Source organism: Choloepus didactylus, chromosome 6 (assembly GCF_015220235.1).
Source record: "Choloepus didactylus isolate mChoDid1 chromosome 6, mChoDid1.pri, whole genome shotgun sequence".
In the NCBI taxonomy this organism is placed as follows: domain Eukaryota; kingdom Metazoa; phylum Chordata; class Mammalia; order Pilosa; family Megalonychidae; genus Choloepus; species Choloepus didactylus.
Genome location: NC_051312.1, coordinates 25,055,621 through 25,075,819, shown reverse-complemented (window position 1 = coordinate 25,075,819; position 20,199 = coordinate 25,055,621). Strand labels below are relative to the sequence as shown.

Sequence of the window (20,199 nt, the reverse complement as noted above, 5' to 3'; positions counted from 1 at the left end):
GGGACTAGGACACTTATCTAAGAAGAGTTTGACTTCATCACTCAAATCACTGTCTGGAGGGACTAAGGAGCACCACCAAAAAAAAAAAAAGAAAAAGAAAAAGAAAAAGAAAAAGAAAAAGCCCTGCGACTGCAACCAGTGTTTCTGGGATAAGACGAGTTCGGAGAGGGATCTGGATAACCATGAATTTATTTCATTTTTTTATCTTCCCTCACTGCTTAACCCTTTAAATTTGGCTCCTCCTGCCACTCACTGAAGGTACCTCTTACTCATATTTGTGAAAATCAGTGCTGTTTTACCAGTCCACATCTTTCCATCTCAGTTGCCACTCTTCATTCAACCTCTGTGGAACCTTTTTCCCTCTTAGGTATTTTTTCTTCTCCTAACCATAAAAGTGTACTACCATTATCCTTCTTTTTCTTCTCTCTGTCTTCTTCTTGGGCCATCTCATCCTCTCTGATAACTTGAACTATCCTGTCCTGGCTTAACCCCTCCATTTTTGTTTGGCTCTAATACCACCTTCTCTGTTACAGTTTCACGGTTCAGGTTACCTGTTGCCCATCTCTCCCAGATATCACCAACTCTCTTTGTCTAAAATAGAGTTGATAACGGTAAATACACATATAATTGTTTCTCTCCGGACTTACATTCCTTTTCAAGCACTTCATCTGCCCAGCCACCTAGGCTTGAAACCATAGCATTCTCTCTGGTTCCTCCCTCCCTCTTCCTCTGCATATCCTATTAGTAAGTTTAGAATATTTTTTTTTAAATTAAGCTCCTGAAAAATTTTCTTCATTCCATTCACTCTCCTGTATCATTGTTGCACCCCCTCCCACCCAGTCTCTCTTTTCTTAATCATTTTAAGAAATGTTGCTTAGTTTTATCTTTCCAAAGTACATCTCCCACTACCACCTGCTTGAGAAAATAGTGATGAAAGTAGTGTTTGTCATACTGGGTCACCACCAGTTAGTGTGGATCATGAAATCAATTAAGGGTGTTAAAGCAGCCTAAAAGAAAATGTGAAATAGAATAAAAAGTATCAGAGTGCATGGCACATGGTATTGGAAGTATTCTTTTAGGAAATTTGGTTTTAAGGTTATAATATGTGTGTGTGTGTGTGTGTATATATATATATATGTATATATATATGTATATATATATGTGTATATATATATATTATAATATGTGTGTTTAGCTGCATGTACAGTTTGCAGTATAAAATTATTTCTTACTGTGGGTTGTTGATTGAAAGCTATTGATTCTTTTGAGAAGAACTTCAGAAGGCTCAGCCAGATAATCAAGGACATCCAGACACTGGCTGCTGTATACATTGCCAAATACATTTTCCATGATTTTCCTGTAATATTACCATACATCTTACCTACTTAAAAGCCTGCTATCTTCAAAGGACTCTTTCCCCCTTTAAAAAAAGAAAAATATCAGGACACCTTGTATATAGTAGGTAAGAGCCAGATCTGCCTGGGGTTGAAATCCTGGCTTTACCCTAAAGGGGCTGTGCCGGTTTGAGTGTATTGTGTCCCCCAAATGCCATTATCTTTGTGGTCTTGTGTGGGGCAGAAGTTTTGGTGCTGGTTAGATTTGCTTGGAGTGTGCCCCACCCAGCTGTGGGAGATAATTTTGATGAGATGTTCCCATGGAGGCGTGGCCCCGCCCATTCAGGGTGGGCCTTGATCGGTGGAGCTATACAAATGAGCTGACTCAAAGAGGAAAGAGAGTGCAGCTGGGAGTGATGTTTTGAAGAGGAGCAAGCTTGCTAGAGAGGAACGTCCTGGGAGAAAGCCGTTTTGAGGCCGGAGCTTTGGAGCAGATGCCAGCTGCCTTCCTAGCTAACAGAGGTTTCCCGGAGGCCATTGGCCATCCTCCGGTGAGGGTACCTGATTGCTGATGTGTTGCCTTGGATGCTTTGTGGCCTTAAGACTGTAACTGTGTAGCGAAATAAATCCCCGTTTTATAAAAGCCTATCCATCTCTGGTGTTTTGCATTCTGCAGCATTAGCAAACTAGGACAGGGGCTATGAGACTTTGGACAAGTAGCATAATCTCTCAGTGCCTGTTTCCTCACTTGTTAAATGGGGATACTAGTGTCTACCTCATAGGACTGTTGTGATAATTAAATGAGTTAATACCCATAAAGTGCTCAGAAGATTGCGGGAAGCAAAGTGAATGCTGTTATCCAAGAAGCCTCATGCTTATTCAAAGAACACTGACAATCTAGATTTGAGTTCTCCATTTCCATGATTAGATGGTTTTTACCATGGGCAAATCTTAAATATATATATATGTATGTGTGTGTGTATATATATATATATACACATATATATATATATATATATACTTATTTATTACAAACTAAGGAAATATTATATTGATATAATATTATCTAACCCAGTTCAAATTTAAATTTCAAGGACAGTCACAGTGATGCCCTTTTTGCCTATTTTATTTTACTGAACCCAATATCACACATTGCAGTTAGTTACTACTCACAGAATCTTTTAATCTGGAATAGTCTTTGGCTTTAATGGCCTTGATAATTCTGAAGTGTGCAGGCTAGTAATTTTGTAGATTAACCCTGAATTTGGGTCTAAGCCATTTTTCCTTATGATCAGATTCAGGTTATGCATTTTTGCAAGAAATAATATAGAGGTGATGCTGCATCTTCATTGATAGTATGATAACAACAAAAAGCATCGAACACATATTAGACACTCTATTTGTTCCTAAAATGAAAGGATAATTGCAACTTATAGCTTCTCCTTTAGGTAAATCATTTTTGGAGGGCATGGTCACTTCAAAACTGTCCTTGGGATTATAGTATCCCAGAATTTTCTAAAAATGTTACTTCATTTTCCCAGGTTTAATTTGATTATAAGTACTTCTGAACCATGAAAATCTTCCAGATTTTTTCATCCCCTATATAGATTCTTCTTATTCTGTTACCCTGTCTTTATGTTTCCATTTACATTTTAGTTTATTGCTTTTCTTCTTTACCTCCTACTTTCATTTATTCATCTGAAATGAAAAAGGCCATGAAAAGCTATATAATAGGTACATGCTTGTTTTGTTGCTGTGGAAGGGTAGATTAGATAACTTTATGATGCATTCATGACATTTTCATTTTCTATTAAATATATGGCCCTCCTCATGTGTGATAAGGAGGATGTGGGGATACTGCACTTCTTAATCTTACAGGAAGCAAAAAAATAAAAGGGAGGGATAACATAGAAAAATAGTTGCATTTATGTGTGTTCAGCTTTAAATCATTTTTCACAGGAGGGCATGTTATTATTGCTAAGTTTTGTACAATTAAAGAATTAAAAGCAGTATTAGAAATGAAAGCAAAACTTGTAGTGGTCACTCAGGATGTGTTATACTGTAGTTCACTGAAACCAATGAATATAAAAGTTCATGATATAACCTATGGCAGATGGGTTAGTTGCAGAATTCTATTAATGAGACTCTTTTTCTTCAATCATAGTGAATATCTCAAGGCCCACTGTGATTCTATATTGAAAGCATCCATAGATAATCTTCTGGTTACCTTAACAAAAGCAAATAATGAAAATAAAATAGTTTATCAGATAAGTACATTAAAAAATTCTCTGATTCAAAAATGTGGAAGTTTTTTAAAGACAGACTAGTGATGAAGTAGAATGGAAGGCCTTGGTATACTGTGCTCTGGAGGCATTAAAGAAGAAGCTGGATACCTAATTGGAAATGTGTTATAGATGAACTAAGGGTTCATTTAATTTATTAATGGAGGCTCACAAGTTTGAATGGCTGTTATTGAGTAAATATCTTTCTTCTTAATAAACGAGTGCAGATTCAGAGTTGGGAAACAGAGTTCACAGATAGCAATGGCAGAAAAGAACTCTTAGGGAAAAAACAAGTTAGGCTAATATCAGGGAAGCTATATGGTGAGGTCAGATCCTAGACAAAACGTAAGAAAATGTTGTATTTGACATTAGAGTACTTGGGGAATCAGACTTAAACCCCAGATATGGTATGACTTGAGGAACAGAGATTCTGTAGAGAGGAAAGACTTTTGTTCCATAATTATCTGAATAAATTTGATAATTATCTATCTCAATCCAAAAAACATGTGCCTTGACATTCAACTGGTCTGTGAACTCGTAAAAAATAGCATCCCATAACCTAATATACAATTGTCTATTCTTCCCACAATAATAAGATACTATCATGTTTGATGTATGTACTGGTTTAATCAATACATGATTAAGTAATTGGGCCTGCAAGTCATCTTGTGAATTCTGAGGTAATTTTATAATCCATAACTTTCTATGGCCTTTTTTAAATTCTGCATTCCTTAGTGTGTAGATGAGTGGGTTGAGAAAGAGTGTTCCAATGGTATAAAACACTGCTACCATTTTGTCCTGTGGGAAAGTGGCTGGGGGGCATGTATATGTGAATGTATATGGACCAAAGAATAAGGTGACTACAATGATGTGGAAGGTGAAAGCTGAGTAAGCTTTTCTCCTCCCTTCTGCACTGTGATTTTGTATAGAATGCAAGATGACAGTGTATGAGATTATCAGAAGCAAGAAACTGCTTGGGCAAATGGCCCCACATTGCACACCAACAGTAGGTTGATCACATAAGTGTCCATGCATGCGGGCAAGTTTCAATAAAGGCTGTAAATCACAGCAATAATGATCAATCAAATTGTGACCACAGAAAGGCAATTTCAAGGCCAGGACAATCTGAGCCATAGAATGTAAGAAAGACCCTCTCCAGGCAAGAAAAATGAAGATGATGCAGACCTGCCCACTCATGATTCTTGTGTAATGTAAGGGCTTACAGATGGCCACATATTGATCAACAACCTTGAAGATGCGGCCAAATAAATTCAATGAGAAAACTTGTGTCATGTGCTCATTGTTAAATATGATTTTCTTTGCAGAGAAAACATCCACGATTAGTCTAGGGGCTCTGGAAGTTGAAAAGCAGACATCAGCAAAGGACAAAAAAAAAAAAAAAGTAGCACATGGGGCTCCCAAGTATCTGGCTGAACTTGATGGTTACAATTATCAGCAAATTTCCCAACACAGTTCCCATATAGAAAATTAGGAAGATTAAAAACACTGTTTTCTACCTCAAAGTATCCTGTGTCAATCCTAACAGAATGAATTCAGTTACTCTTTTATTGTACTGCATTGTTTCAATTTGGGGAAAACACAGGTTAGAAATAGTTAATATGCAAAGAGAAAATAAATAATTTGATTAAAAAACACATTTGGAGCTTGAGCATATGCTTGATCATGGAACTTTCCCTTATCCATAGGTAATCATTTACCTATTTGTATATTGATTTTTTCTGAATGAAATGCAATTCATAATACTTATTTAAACTATTACCTGATTGCCTAGGGGAGTGCAGTGGGAAAATAAGGAAAACTAAATGATTCTTCAGATATAATAAATTTTAATTTTGTGAATTTGGCAGAAGTATATAATTTCCTGATCATAATGTCTTTTTGTTGTTTTTTTTTTTTGTTGTTTGTTTTTTTTTTTAGTTTTCAGCAAGGATCTATCAATATTAGGGATAGTGTGTTACAAAAATAGAGAAAACCTATGCATAATTTACTTCAGTGAGTTTTCACACTTCTTGAACCTGCCAATCCATTCATTAAAGACTCTTCTAGTAAAATTCTGAACATTCACTTAATGATTATCAAAACAGTGAGAACATCTTCCTTAATAAAACCTACATGCATGCACAGACATAAACAGAGAGAGACAGTAAACCTAAGATTTTAGCTTGCCAAACAATTATTGGGTGATAATGAGAGGAAAATAGTGCAATTAACAACCAGCCAAAACCCTGTTGACCTAATTCAGTATATTCATAGTGCTATCTGTTTCCTTGACTAAGTATGTGTATTTCTTTTTATTTTACCTCTCAAATCCCTCTAGCTACTTCCATTTCTAAATTCAACATCTGATTCAACTTTGTACTTTTTTATCATGCCATGTTGTCCTCAAATTCTTCCCCTTATTCATTATTTTTCTCTTTCATCATTATTTCCTAAGATACAAGGAGACACTGAGACTTTCTATAGTAAAGGAAAAGGAAAGGGAGGACATTTGCCCTAAATCAGAACATTCTTTCAAATTTTAGATTTACAGCTCAAGAACCTGGGATTTAGAAAATGAGCTCAGGAAGTTCCAAGTGAAAGCTGAAGCTATTCAGTAGAATTTTTGTCATCTCTATTCTTGAGTGTCCCATACTCTGAAATAAGGAAGAGATGACAGAAACAAAAAGTGAACTAGTATTTATTTATATATAGCTATTACTAGATACTGGAAAAATTGTTTTATATACATTACCATATTTATTCCCCCAAATAATAGCATAGTTAAAAGCACAATGTATCAGACTAGTACAATTTCTGAGGGGGTGATTTTCAACATCTCTAATATTACAACTGCACATAGAAATCAGCCCAGTGATTCCAGTTTTTTCAGAGACACTCATATGTACAACAAACAATAATTGAGACCCTTTTCATGGAACCAATAGATGGCAAAAAACTTAAATGTCCATCAGAAGGGAATTGAATAAATCAGAGATGATAATTTTATACAACCAATGGTAAAAGCAAAGCAGATACATGGGCAATGGTCTCTAAAATACACTGCAAAGTGAAAAATCAGAGAACTGACTATATGCTTAGAATCGTATACTTTTAAAAACAGAATAATGTTTTAAAAACAGGATAATATATATTACACATGCACTTTTATAAAAATGGATTGTGTTTAGAAGAGTAGCAAGGAGTGACACAATAATTGTAGCTTCTAGAGCATCAGAGATGGGAGGAAGACTGACATTCTAAGATGTGCTCTTTGGTGATGTTTTAAAGCTCATCATAATCATGCACTTAATTAAAGAATAAAGATTTTTAAAATCTTATTTTAAGAAATGTTATGATCACAGATTTTCTTTTGTGAATTACTGAGACCTCAAAACTCTCTTGACATAGGCAGAAAGAACGGCAATGTTCTTAGGGCAATATTACTGTTCAGGAATTTGAGTAAGATGGTAAATCAGACATAGAGGTAGATCTGTAGAGATAAGTGCTGTCTACATCATACATCACTGCACTGTCATTAGCTATAGGACCACTTGCATTCTTGGAAGTTTTCCTCATGTATTTTTTGTCAAAACCCTTCAGCAAAAAGAAATAAAAAAATTGTTTGCAGTTTCTATCAAAAATAGAAATTGATTTTATCAAACATAAATAAATGGGGGAGAATAGGCAAATCTCCCATATAGAACAGTTAGAACAATGCCAGAAAATTTATGTCGATACTACACTTTCAAGGAAGTACAGCATAACTCTCCCCTTTATGGTGTGGGGAGCACATAGTGATTTCCTTCCAAAGAGTATAGTATTATAAATGGGGGTTGGGATAACTTTATAGTGGAGAGAACTGGCAAACACTACCTCAACCAAATGATCAGGTTAACATCAACAGAGCTGAGTCATGTTCATAGTACAACAGAGCTGAGTCATGTTGATAGTATATACTCTTAATATGATGTGATGAAATGAACCCTTTGTGGTCTTCCTCCCCAAAATCCATAACCCCAATCTAATCATAAAAAATATGTCAGAAAACCCAGGGTTTATCTGATTGATTATGTCCAAAGATTTGTTAATTCATCCTTAATACTGTCAAGGTCATTAAAAACAAGGAGAGTCTGAGAAACTGTCACTGTCTGGAGGTGCCTAAGGAAACATGATGGCTAAGTCTAATGTATACTGGATATGATTCTGGAATGGAAAAATATGTTAATAGCAATGTATCAGCATTGGTTAATTAGTTGTGACAAATGTACCATATTAATGTAAGATGACAGTAGTAGGTAATAATAGGGGAAACTACTGGGAGTAAATGGGAACACTGTAATATTTTTCCAACTTTTTAGTAAATCTAAAGTTATCTAAAACAAAATATTTATTTTTAAATGGTGAATGCACAGAAGTATGTGTGTGATTCAACCAGTATATCAAATATTCAGTGAACACCAGTTATATATAAAACTGTGCTCTAAATGCCAGGATAAACATCATTCTCTAAAACATTAGATTACAAAGAAGAAAATATTTCCTCTGATTTTCATCTTTAATTTTAGTAATGTAAACCAAGCAAAGAAGAAATGTACCTGGCATCTTTGCTGTATAGAATGTGTGGCCATTGCTATAACAGAAGCTTAACTTGCTAACACTTAAGTCTGCTCCACAACTCTTCCAAATATGAATATTTCATTTAATATCTAAGTAAAGTGAGGCTTATATATACTAAGCAATTTTTCTTAATCAAGTAACTAGAGAGGAACAATTTTGGAATTGAACTCCTGTCTGTGTAAAACAAAAGCCCCTGGTTTATACTATTTATTTATTTGTTTGTTTGTTTGTTTCTTTATTCATTCATTCATTTTAATAGAGCATTTTTAAGTTGTTTTTGTTTAAAAAAATATGCAGAAAATACAGAGTACCCTATACTCTCTAGTCCAGTTTCTCTATAATTGACACCTAGCATTAGTGTGGTATATCTGTTGCAGATGATGAACAACTTTTGAAACATTATTGCTATAGTGAAGTCTGTAAGTTATATTACCATTCACTCTTTGTATTTTACAGTTCTACTAGTTTAAACAAATGCATCATGTCTTTTTTCCTGCATTATAGTATCATACTATATTGTTTCACTCCCTTAAAAATGTCCTGTGCTCCACCTATTTATCCCCTATTTTATTTTAAATAATGTTATTTGTAAGTGTTTGATACATTATACTCATATAAAGGATATTGGATTATCAACATTTTTTAAATTTTAATAAATATTGGTAGGCACCTTTATGTTCAATTCTGTTAAATTATTCTGTGACTTCCAGTAAGCTAGCACAGAATTAGGACATAGAAGAAATGATATCTGAGCTGAGTCCTGAAGGATTAGTAACAGATAAGATGAATAAAGTTTAAAAGACATTCCAGAGCGGGAACAGCAAGAATGTCTACCCCATCTTGCTTCTGAATTGATGCTCTCTTAGCCCACAGATTCAAAGCCATCTCACAGTAGCTCTTTGGATGTCTGTCTTAAAACCATAGTCTCTGTCCTATCTATATTCTGGCAGACCTTTGCTTCAGCTCTCTTTAATTTTATTTCTCCCTGGTTCTTAAATGATTTGATCTTCTCTATCTTTCCAGGTATGCCTGCCTAAGAAATAAACAACAATTTCCTTTGGGCTTTAAAACCCATAGCCAGGAGCCAGTTCTGCCCTTATAAAATACATAGACTTCATTTTGCATTTATTTGGCCTCTGTGGAAGCCAGCTCTACATTCCCCAATGCTAAGCCCTGGTGTCCAGTTCCCAGAACCAATAGTTTTCTGATTCATAGAGGGGACAAAGATTAAATGAACCACTCATAGCATCCAGGGAATCTCTGCAGCTGGTAAATACCCTTGGGAAGGAAAAGGTCCACTCCAAGACAGATGACACCATGATCAGTATCATGCATATCCCATGGTTTACCTTTCATCAAAAATTGAATAACAGTTTTCCTTGTGTTCTACAGTTTAGTGCCAAACTCAAACTTATGCATAACGTGGAGTTTTAGTTTTGCTTTCCTCTTCTTCCTGCAGAAGTTAGTCCTGTGCACTTTCATTCTCAGCCTTAATTTTGAAACTTGAACCAACAAAAACTTATTGATTCTCCCACTCACAATGTAGATGAAGGACAACAATGAAGTGCCAAAGTATCTGAAAATTTCATTTCTTTGAGAAACTACAGTAATTTTAATGTAAACACTTAAATATAAATTACTCAATAAACAAAGCCTGATAGTGAAAGTAGCTAAAGAGGTATTTGTGGATCATACTATATAAAATAATGTATGTCATGCCAAGGAGTTTCAACTGCATTATATATGATATAGAATGTTAACAAAGGCTTGTAAATATGGTGGAAATTTAGAGGATAGATATAAGGTGGTCAAAAGTAGCATGGGAAGAATAATTGGTACTTATTTTAAACTCCTCAGAAGAGAAAAATAAGTCTGAACAACTGAGACAATTGAAAAAAAAAAAAGAAAAAAGAGAAACAAACAAAAAATGCTTTCTAGGGATATTTAGGAGGTAAAAGTCCTCTGGACATGGGGGTTATATATAAATAAATGAGTATATTTTATTACACAATGCCCCCTAGATTTCTTGCAAGTAGTATTTTATACACTATTACCAATATTACTTTTGAACATCCTGGATATGACTCAAGTAGAAAAATCCAACACAGAGCCTAAACCATAATCTCAGAAGTGTATTGATTTGGATACGCATATATAGTCAATTGTTTTTCAATAAACCTGCAAAGGCAATTTATTCAGTGAGAAAGGATAATCTTTTTTTAACAAATGTTGCTGTAGTGATTTGACATTCACATGTTAAAAAATGACTTTAGTTTCCTTGAATGAAGGGATGATTGTCAGTGAAGGACAATAGCAAAGTTCTGAAGCTCTTTACATTGCATACAAGAATTACATAAAAATGGGTTACAGATCTAAATGTGAAACCCAATTTTATATAAAACTTCTAGAATGCATGTAGAAAATCTTTCTGATTTTGAACTAGGTGACAATTTCTTAGCTATGACTCCAAAATCATAATCTATAAATAAAATAAATGGGTGATATCAAAATTAAGAACTTATTTGAAAGAAACTGAGGTAATTAACAAAGAAAAAGCCACAGGTATAAAGAAATGTGCAAAGATTTAAACAGGTACTTTAGCAAAGATATATGGATAGCAGGTAAGAACATGAAAAGATGTTCAGCATCATTAATATTAAGGAAATGTAAATGATAACTTCAATGTGATGCCACTACACACTTATTAGAATACCTAAATTTAAAAATTGAATGATTCCAAGTATTAGCGAGGATGTAGAACAATTGAAATTCTCCTACAGTGCTGGTGGGGATGCGAAATTACATAACCACTTTGAGAAATACTTTAGCAATAGAATACTACACAGAAAATTCTAGAAAAGGCCTAGGTACTCAGTATTTCCTAAGACTATTGTAGATTGTGTATATCTGTTTTAATTATATTTTTGGTTGTTTGCTGCAGGCACATAGGCAGGTAGTTGACTATTGTACATTAATTTTATTATTAGTCACTATGTTGCTCTACCTTTATTATTCCTATTAATATCTATAGATTCTTCAGGTTTTCTGTGTGAATGATCTTTCCATCTGCAAATAAGACTAGTTGTATTACCTCATATCCATTTGTTTGTATTAAAACTCTATTGTCTCATTGTACTGGTAAGGACCTGCATTATAGTATTGTGACAGCATCATTTTTTAGTCCTTAATTTTAAAAAGAATTTGTCTTACATTTCCTTTCAGATAATGTTTCATTTAAGTTTTTAGCTAAATACTATTTTTAGTGGTAAGCAAGAGCCACATGTTCTTAATATACTAAGAGTTCTGCTGTGAAATTATGTAAATGCAACACATGATTTTTCTGCATTATTGAAAAATCGATTTTTCACTTTAAATTTCTGATTCTGTAGATGAAATTTATCACTATTCTAATAATAATCCTAGAATACTGGGGATAAAATTAACTTGGTATTGGATCAGTAATTATTTATCAGATACAAAGTAAGAGTAGTTTTGCTAATATTTTGTTAGAACTTTTTAGAGACTCACTTTTGGAAGGAAATGGACCAATAATTTTACTTCCTTTTTTTAAAAAAAAATTAAAGCTTACATTTTATTTATGCAGCATGTCACATGCTTTATGCTTTCTTGGTTACATGTCCCACAATAAGCATTAAATACCAGTGCATAGCTCCCAGCAGAATCCTCCCCACCAAATTCAAATAAAGAAAACAAACTTTCCTGTAACAGCCATTTTAAAATCACAAAGATTACACCTGTTTCTGGATTTCAAACCCATGGGACTGCTACATGTTACCAAACTATAGCATGCCAAAAAGTAACTTGGCTTTGATGCTGATAGATTAAAATTGCTGGCATTTTAAAATAACAACCAAGTTTTTTTTATGATGACCTCATTTCCAAGAGAACAAAGAAAAAAGCAATATGAACAACAGATCCCTAAGTTAAAAAGGAAAGACAAACTCACTGAAAAGGAACATGCAAGAAACAAGTTAAGAAAATACCAATCTCTATTCAGTGCTCAATTTAAAAAATAGTTAAGAAGCAATATATCATGCAAATGAAATAAATACAGGAAGCTGGGGAGAATTTTGCTAGAATAAAATGATTTTTTTAAAAAGGACCCAGTGTTTGCAAACTGAAATATTTAGTTCAACCTAATTGCTCAATATCTGATGTGTAGGTATGCATGTATAGATATGTGTGTGTATCTCACCTTTTTGTTTCCCCAGCATGACTTTAAACTATAAGAACAAGAGATGGTATTGCAGAGCAAAATTTTGTAGAATCTGGTATATGTGCTAAAAGAAAAAATATGGATGCAAGGGGGAAAAAAGATGAGATTGAGCAACAATTAAATAATATTTGAAGTCAAATTTGGACTACTTAGAGAGGATTAAAATGAAAACAATAAATATAAGGAATGATTTTACATCTGAAGTGAATCACTGTTGGCCTACTATGTGTAAGGCCAGATTGCTTTGAAGAATTCATACTCAGGTCTTAAACTTACAAAAAAAAAAGTACCTTTATATTCATGATTCAATGTGTAACTTACATTATCTTTAAATTATGCTATACTTAATTATACTCTAATTTCAAATACTTTACTGCCATTAGGGACAAAAGTCATTTCATGAATATATGCTCAATGTCTGTAATGTATTATACTTCAAAAGCTATAAATATTTCAGTAATTGTATAGTGGTTGAATAGTTGAAAAGAATGAGATAGAGGCTTAGGAAAAATGAATTAGATTCTTAACAATGATATAGGAAAACACTAACAGATTTAGTACTTGGGAAAACCAAAGTCTAGGCTGTGTTCCAAAGTTTTATCATTGCCAACCATTATCATCAACTCACTTCTTCTGATATCCCTTATCTACAGTGATCAAATGTCCATAGACCTGCTAAAAACAAGTGTGATCTTGGTATAGAATATTAAATAAGATGTCTTTTACCTAGAGTGTGTACAACCAAAACACACACAGAACACAGGACCCTGTCCATTGTTATGTGAGCATTTGGTACAAAAGTGCACATGTGTCTGGTAAGTCCAGTTTAGTGATTCCCTTTGGTGGACTTCTTATTCTGCTCCTCTCTCTGCTTCTGCTTCTTCCTCTTGCCATCTTCTTTGAATCCTGCTGAATAAATGGAGGGATCCCGTTGCTGGTGACATGAGGTTTATCTTGTTCATCCTCCTCCTCACTAATATGGTTAGATACGTGTTGGGTAAAGTGTCAGGTCTGTGAGACTTCAGCAAAGAGACATTGGCTGGCTGGGAAAGCAAGGCATTTTCTCCTCTTTGACTGCATTCTTCTGCAAAGGCTTCCAAGTACCTTCCCCAGAGAAGTTGAGCAGTGTGGCTAGGAAGAGATTATAACCAGGTTCTCTGAATTTGAACCTCAAATTTTAAAGAAAGTGCTGCAATAACAGCAACAACAATTCTGTTCATAATAATAATTTAATTAAAGAAGCACAAGTGTTATATTCTTTCACTAGTTCAGGGTCATTTCTAGGAGGGGAATGAGGTAAATATGTTGGTGAATGTCATAGGGGAAAATCCTAACATGGCCTGCCACCTTTCACAAAAATACATCTTGTCCTCTGGACCAGGTGTGTCAGCCTGGCAGGATAAAACACAATCCCCTAGTAGGTAAGGGTATTTCTGATACATTCCTTCCCCTATTGTCTAGAGCATATGTAAACATCCACTGGAAACAGAATGACTCTGGTGGGCATGTTTTATGACATCCACCTCACATCCAGGTGATATATCTGTCCTGGCCTGGCAGGGAGGAAGCAGGGTACCTCCGCTATGGTACACAAACACAAGAGACGGGGTGTTGCAATTAGAGTATCTCCCTGTGTTGGCCATAGATTGAGATGTACTGGCTATGGGGAACCAAAACCCACTAGTGAAGCTGACCTTGTTACCTTGTTCTGTCTCTTCCTTGGGTGAGTAAGTCTTTCCATCAGAGCCTGCATGAGTAATGTTTTTGCAGGAGACCCTTATACCTCTATTAGAGTGAGTTGACCTCTCTTCAGGTATCTTGCCTTCTGAGGAACAGTGATTTTCAACCTGAAGGAAATCGGAGCTTTGGCTGGAGCTTCTTGATGAGCAAGTGTGTGCTCTGACTTCATTTTTTCCTCAGAAGGAAGGAAGAAGTTGGAAAGCCTGGGTGGCTCTCCCCAGTGGCCTGTCTCCAATCTTTGAATATTCGCAAGATCTGCAGGTGTCATCACTCCTTTTGATTTGGAAATTCTTTCCAATTTGATTCCCAAGATCTTTTAGTAATGTATCTCCCCTCCCAATTCTTTAACTTTTTTATTGTTTGCTTTCAGGAGTCTTATTAATTTCCAGGCTCCCCAAATTGTAAATTCTGTGGTAAACATTCGAGATAAATTGAAGGTAAAATGATATCCGAGGACCACAATTACCCTAAAATGTATAGATGTGGAGAACATAATATGTTTTACTTAAACATATTCATTTTCTAAAAAGTGACAAAATATTAACTTTCTTGAGGGTTGCTTCTTTGCTTGAATGAGTTCTTCCAAGCTGCAATTTAGCAATCCTACAAACATGGTTCTCTCAGTCTCTCTCTCCATTTAAATTACCAAGTTGTACTTGAATTCTCCTCTGGATCATGCCTTAAAAGAAATACCATTGCAAAATCCTGACCTTATCTTCTTTGTTGATGGATCCTATACACAAAGAACTGAAAGAAAATTTCAAACTGGATATGCAGGCACAACACAATTCTAACTAATTGAACAGTAATTACCCCAATTTACCTCAGCCTAATGAGTAGATCTATACACACTTACTACAGCTTATATACTGACATCTCAAAAAAAAAAAAAAAAGAGTTGTCCATTCCATTGTCCATGATTTTGGATTGCTATAGAAACAGAAAGATTTTATTTTCTTTACCTCAACTGATCCCTTATGAAAGAACAGACTTCATCAGTGAAGTACTACCTGACATCTAACTTCCTCAATCTATGTCTATTATTGAAATTGAGGCTTAGACAAAAAAAAAAAAAAAATCAGAACCAGAATATCAAAGAAATTAAGAAATGCTCTAGCAGATTTCCATGCAAAGACAGCTACAGTTGAACCACCTTCAGATGTACTCACTCAATTTCCTCTTAGACATGTCAAGGCCTAACTTGAATCAAATATGCTTAGAACACTTGGGGGTAAAACAAGAAAAGGCCCATCTAGCCAAAAAAAAAAAAAAAATTGGCTGGATAAAAGATGCATTTTTACTCCCAACACATTTTTCAGGAAAGCAAGGGTGCTTGATTGGTATTTCCTGAATTTTAAAGGAGCCAGTCGTTAAAACTTTACATCCTTTTTCTCACCATAGTGCCAACAAGATGGCTCAAATGCTAAATAAATATTAGTGGGGAAATTCAAATAAGGCTGCTAACTACATTTACAGTAAATGCCTGATCAGTCAACAGCACAACCTGGGAAAACCATCCCAGTCATTAGAGGTTATACAACCCCACCTTCTGGCCACATTGAGCATTTACAACTAGACTTCATTCAACTACCACCAAGCATGAACTCTTGACTATGTCCTACTCATTCATTGTCTGTTTATTCTCAAGATGGGGAGAGGCCTTTCCTTGTCATCAGGTAGGTGCTATAATAGCTGCTAAAAATTTATAGAAAATATATTCCCCACTTGGGGAATGTGCTTCTAGTGACTGAGTCACTCACTTTACTGAACAGGTCCTTAAAGCTCTAAGACCCTACAAACAAGTTGACATTATCCTTTTCCCTTCCACTCTCAATCTTCTGGAAAGGTGGAGAGAACAAATGGCCTATTAAAACTTAGGCTGTGTGTATTAACTGTGGAAACCAGGTTTCCTTGACCTGAAGTTCTTCCCCTGAACCTTTTGGCCATTCAAAACACACCTTTTAGGAAATGCAAACTTTCTCTCCATGGAATTAGCACTGGAAGACCTATGGCAATTGGCCTCTGTCTTAACATTGACTTCTTTCTTCCCTAGCAGGAGATCACTCAATATTTTAAATCTTTCATGACTCATGCAAAAGGCTATCTCCAACAGGTAAAGGATGCATTTTCAGATCCTTAAAACCCTCAGTCTCCTCACACTCTAGCTTCCAGCAATTAAGTAGACTGGAGGTGATATCAATGCATATAGCCCTTGAACCATGCTGGAAGGAGCCTTACCAGGTACCCTTAGCTTCCAACACTGCAGTCAAACCTACAGGGATTGAACCTTGGGTCCACTTCTCACAATGTAAGAATGCTCCCCACTTCCAATGATTGGAGCTGTGAGCAAACCAGGGATTTACAACTAAAATTTACTAGGATGAGAAATAGTTGCCTCCATGTGGTGGGCAGCTTCTGCCCAAGATCATGATGTCCAAGAAATGGTGTTCCTGTCATTTCCTTGTCATACTATTCCTTACAGTTATTGTTGCATTTTTACTGTTTCCACAGCTCTTCTTCACACCTTTTCCATTTTGCTTAGAAAAGGTTACCACCAAAGATGTTTCAGATGTTCTTGTTTGCCTCTGTTTTCCTCCTTGCCATGGCCTGGAAAGACAATTCTATCATTAGCTTTTCCCAGGACATTGCCAAGGGTGAATCTACCTGACTGCTGGATCTGCCATCATAAACCCTGATCTGTTCACAATCCACTGTTTTGCCAGTGACCAATCTTTTTAGGAAGTCCAGAGGCAAAATCAACCATATGTTTAAGGTGAGGCTATTTCAGTCTTTGCCACGCATGCCTTGTTTTAACCTCACAAACACTGTAAGCAGATCAGGCCTATTTCCTAGTGGCCAAATTTGTTATGTGTTAACATATGATTGGCCCAGAAATTACTCTCAGTACGATAACAATTGTCCTTGTATCATCAATTCAAGAGACTGAAGGACAGATCCCATTATGTATAAAGTTCCATTTAAAAATGGCATTTTGGCACCTTTTAGATGTTGGATATTGGGACAATTCCATAAGCAACACATAGTTAGAGCCTGCCAACTTGAGCAATCCCCAAGCAGATAATCAAACCTTTATGGTGTTCTATGCATACCTTGGTGTTATATTTTCATTTATGGAAGGGTCTGAGACTGTGGTCCATACTCTCCATATGCTGGGCATTTCAGGAAATAGACAGATGGCAGAAATCAGGACACTGTTGATTGGGCCCCTTAATAGTTGCTTTCAAAATTTATAACAAATCTGAATCTTCCCAGTGAACTTCCTCACTTAATTTGTATTCCTGAGTGTCCCAGTTTGAAACTATTGTGGACCCCAGAAGAACAATGATCTTTTAGTCCAGTGTTGTGGGGTGGAAACTTTTGATTGAATTCTACCATGGGTGAGAACTTTGATTAAATTATTTTTATGGAAGTGTGACTCCACCCATTCCAGGTAGGTCTCAATTAGATCACTGGAATCCTTTAAGAGACCTCATAGAGAGAAGGAGCTCAGAGAAGCTGAGAGACCCATTTGGAGAGAAGCTAAGACAGGACATTTGAAGCTGCTAAGAGATGAAGCCCAGAATTTGCCCCAGAGAAGCTAAGAGAGGACACCCAGATGCTTAGAATCAGTCTGGGAGAAAGAAGCAAGGATGCACAGGAGCTGAGAGAGAAGTGCTAACACAGAAGCCCAGAGACATTTTAGAGAAAGCCATTTTGAAATGCAACCCAGGAGCGAAGGACCAGTGGATGCCAGCCATGTGCCTTCCCAGCTGACAGAGGTGTTCCGGATGCCATTGGCTGTTCTTCAGTGAAAGTATCCTCTTGTTAATGCCTTAGTTTGGACACTTTTATGGCCTTAGAACTGTAAATTTGTAACCTAGTACATCCCCTTCATAAAAGCCAATCCATTTCTGGTATTTTGCATAATGGCAGCATTAGTAAACTGGAATACTGAGCCAGGCATGATTTGCTTTCTCTACAATCTATCGATCATGGGTCTCCTATATACCTGCACTGGGGAGCCACAACTAATCAGAGCATTTCCTACAACAACTATGTGACCCAGCTCGTCACTGTATACTTGCTGGCAAGTGTGAAAATATTCATCTTGATTTCCATGTGTTTTAACTTTAATTCAGGGATGGAGGGGCTTATAGTTTTCTTGTCCTGATGACACCTTACATATTCATATTGCACAATCTTAGGACACACACCCCTGCAGGGCAATGCAAAACTCTCTCAATCTGTAGCTCTCACATAATGGTTGCAGCCTTGTATTTTGTGTCCCACATCTATACCTCTATCATAGCTGCTGATAGTGAGAACAAGGATAAGGAAATCTCAGTGTTTTACACTGTGATTGTTCCTATGCTCAGCCCTGTCATCTATACCCTGAGAAATGTGGAGATGAGAATTGCCATTTGGAAGGCAAAATCTCAAATGTCACATTCAGAATTAAAGTAAATAAGGTTACATTCAATGAGCTTCCAATCTTGTGCTCCAAGATAGTTATCATTAGGTAAGTGTAGAAAAATTTCAAGCTCTCTTTAGGAAACTACCTTTTATGGTACTTAATTACTGTTATTTTTATAGTAATCTACACTTTAAGGCTGAATAGTCCCAAGTATTGCCATTTGGATTTGAAGGACACAAGGAATATCTTAAAGCACATCATTAACCATGCCACTCCCACATTCAAAAATTTACTAGAAGACACTTTTCCCTGAAATAAGATTGAACCTTCTTTCATGTCATTGAGAAATCTCCCCAAATTGGTCTAAGTCTAACTTGCTAATCTTAGAACCCGCTGCATTGAAAGAAAATATGGTTTTATACAATATTCTTCCAGTCAAGGATACCTGATTCAAATACACATTTTCAATTTTTATCTCTGGGTCTTCACAATTTGCTTAAATATGATTAGCCTGAGTTTTTGAAATATCTATTAAAAAGGGCAATATTATGTTTTGTAAAGATGTAAGTTTATGTGGGCTGTGACACATGAAATTTTAGCATGATATATAGCATAATGGAAAGAAAGGTTAAGCCTTATCCTATTACCCAACATTTTTTGTTTATTTTCCTCTTATAGACTATTTCAACAGCTACACTGAACCCCTCTCCATTCTCCAACCCCACCCACAATCTCTCACATATCTGGATTTTTCTCTGCTATCTCCTCTGCTTAGGATGTCCTGTCCCCTGAAATGGATGATCCATGTCTTACATATAATTCTCACTCGTTCTTCTAATATGTTACTAAGGAGGATTTGGCACACCCATCAATAGTCCACAATTATTTGCTTTTTCTCTCCTGTTATTATGTTGCTAATCATATGTAATTTTATCTTATTTCAAATTATACAATAGTGTTTCTTCCTTATGAAGTTTGTTTTCCCAATTTCACTGACACATATATGCTACGTCATGTTTTGTTTTGTTTTGTTTTCTCCCCCTTTCTCCTCCTGCTTTATTGGATGGTTTAAAATTACATTTTTATTTTCTAGGACTTCAGATGCTTTTTCTGTCTGACTTTTAAAAATTGATTACAGCAAATGAAACATGGTTGTCTAAGTGATATAGTATACAAAATTAATCTTGATGTCTGTCAAAATGCATTTCTCTGCAATTCCTGAATAGTTCCAAATTATGCTAACTCTGAGAATTGATGTTTACTCTAAGTTTTAGATTTAGCCTTTGAAAAAATGTGTTCTAAACCTTGGCCATTGCCATCATATATCCAGCATCAATGCTATGAAGAAGTTGCTCCTGTTTAGGCTTTTACCTTCATTTCTCTCTGGCACAGCAACTAACAGGCATGTTTGTTTTTTAATTTTGTTTACTCCCACTCAACTGTATGTTCTATGGAGGGCCTGATACAGATGTTACTTGATGTTATTCAAGAGCTATGAGGCCAGACAATCCAAGGCCACCATTATGGTAAAATTAAAGTTACTTATGTAAGTTCATAGAAACTTCCAGAAATGGT

The 20,199-nt window shown here is 35.7% G+C and overlaps 1 pseudogene; it reads right to left on the bottom strand.

Moving 5' to 3' along the window:
* Positions 1 to 447: 447 nt before the first annotated feature.
* Positions 448 to 5,195, bottom strand: LOC119536749 (annotated as a pseudogene).
* Positions 5,196 to 20,199: the final 15,004 nt, after the last annotated feature.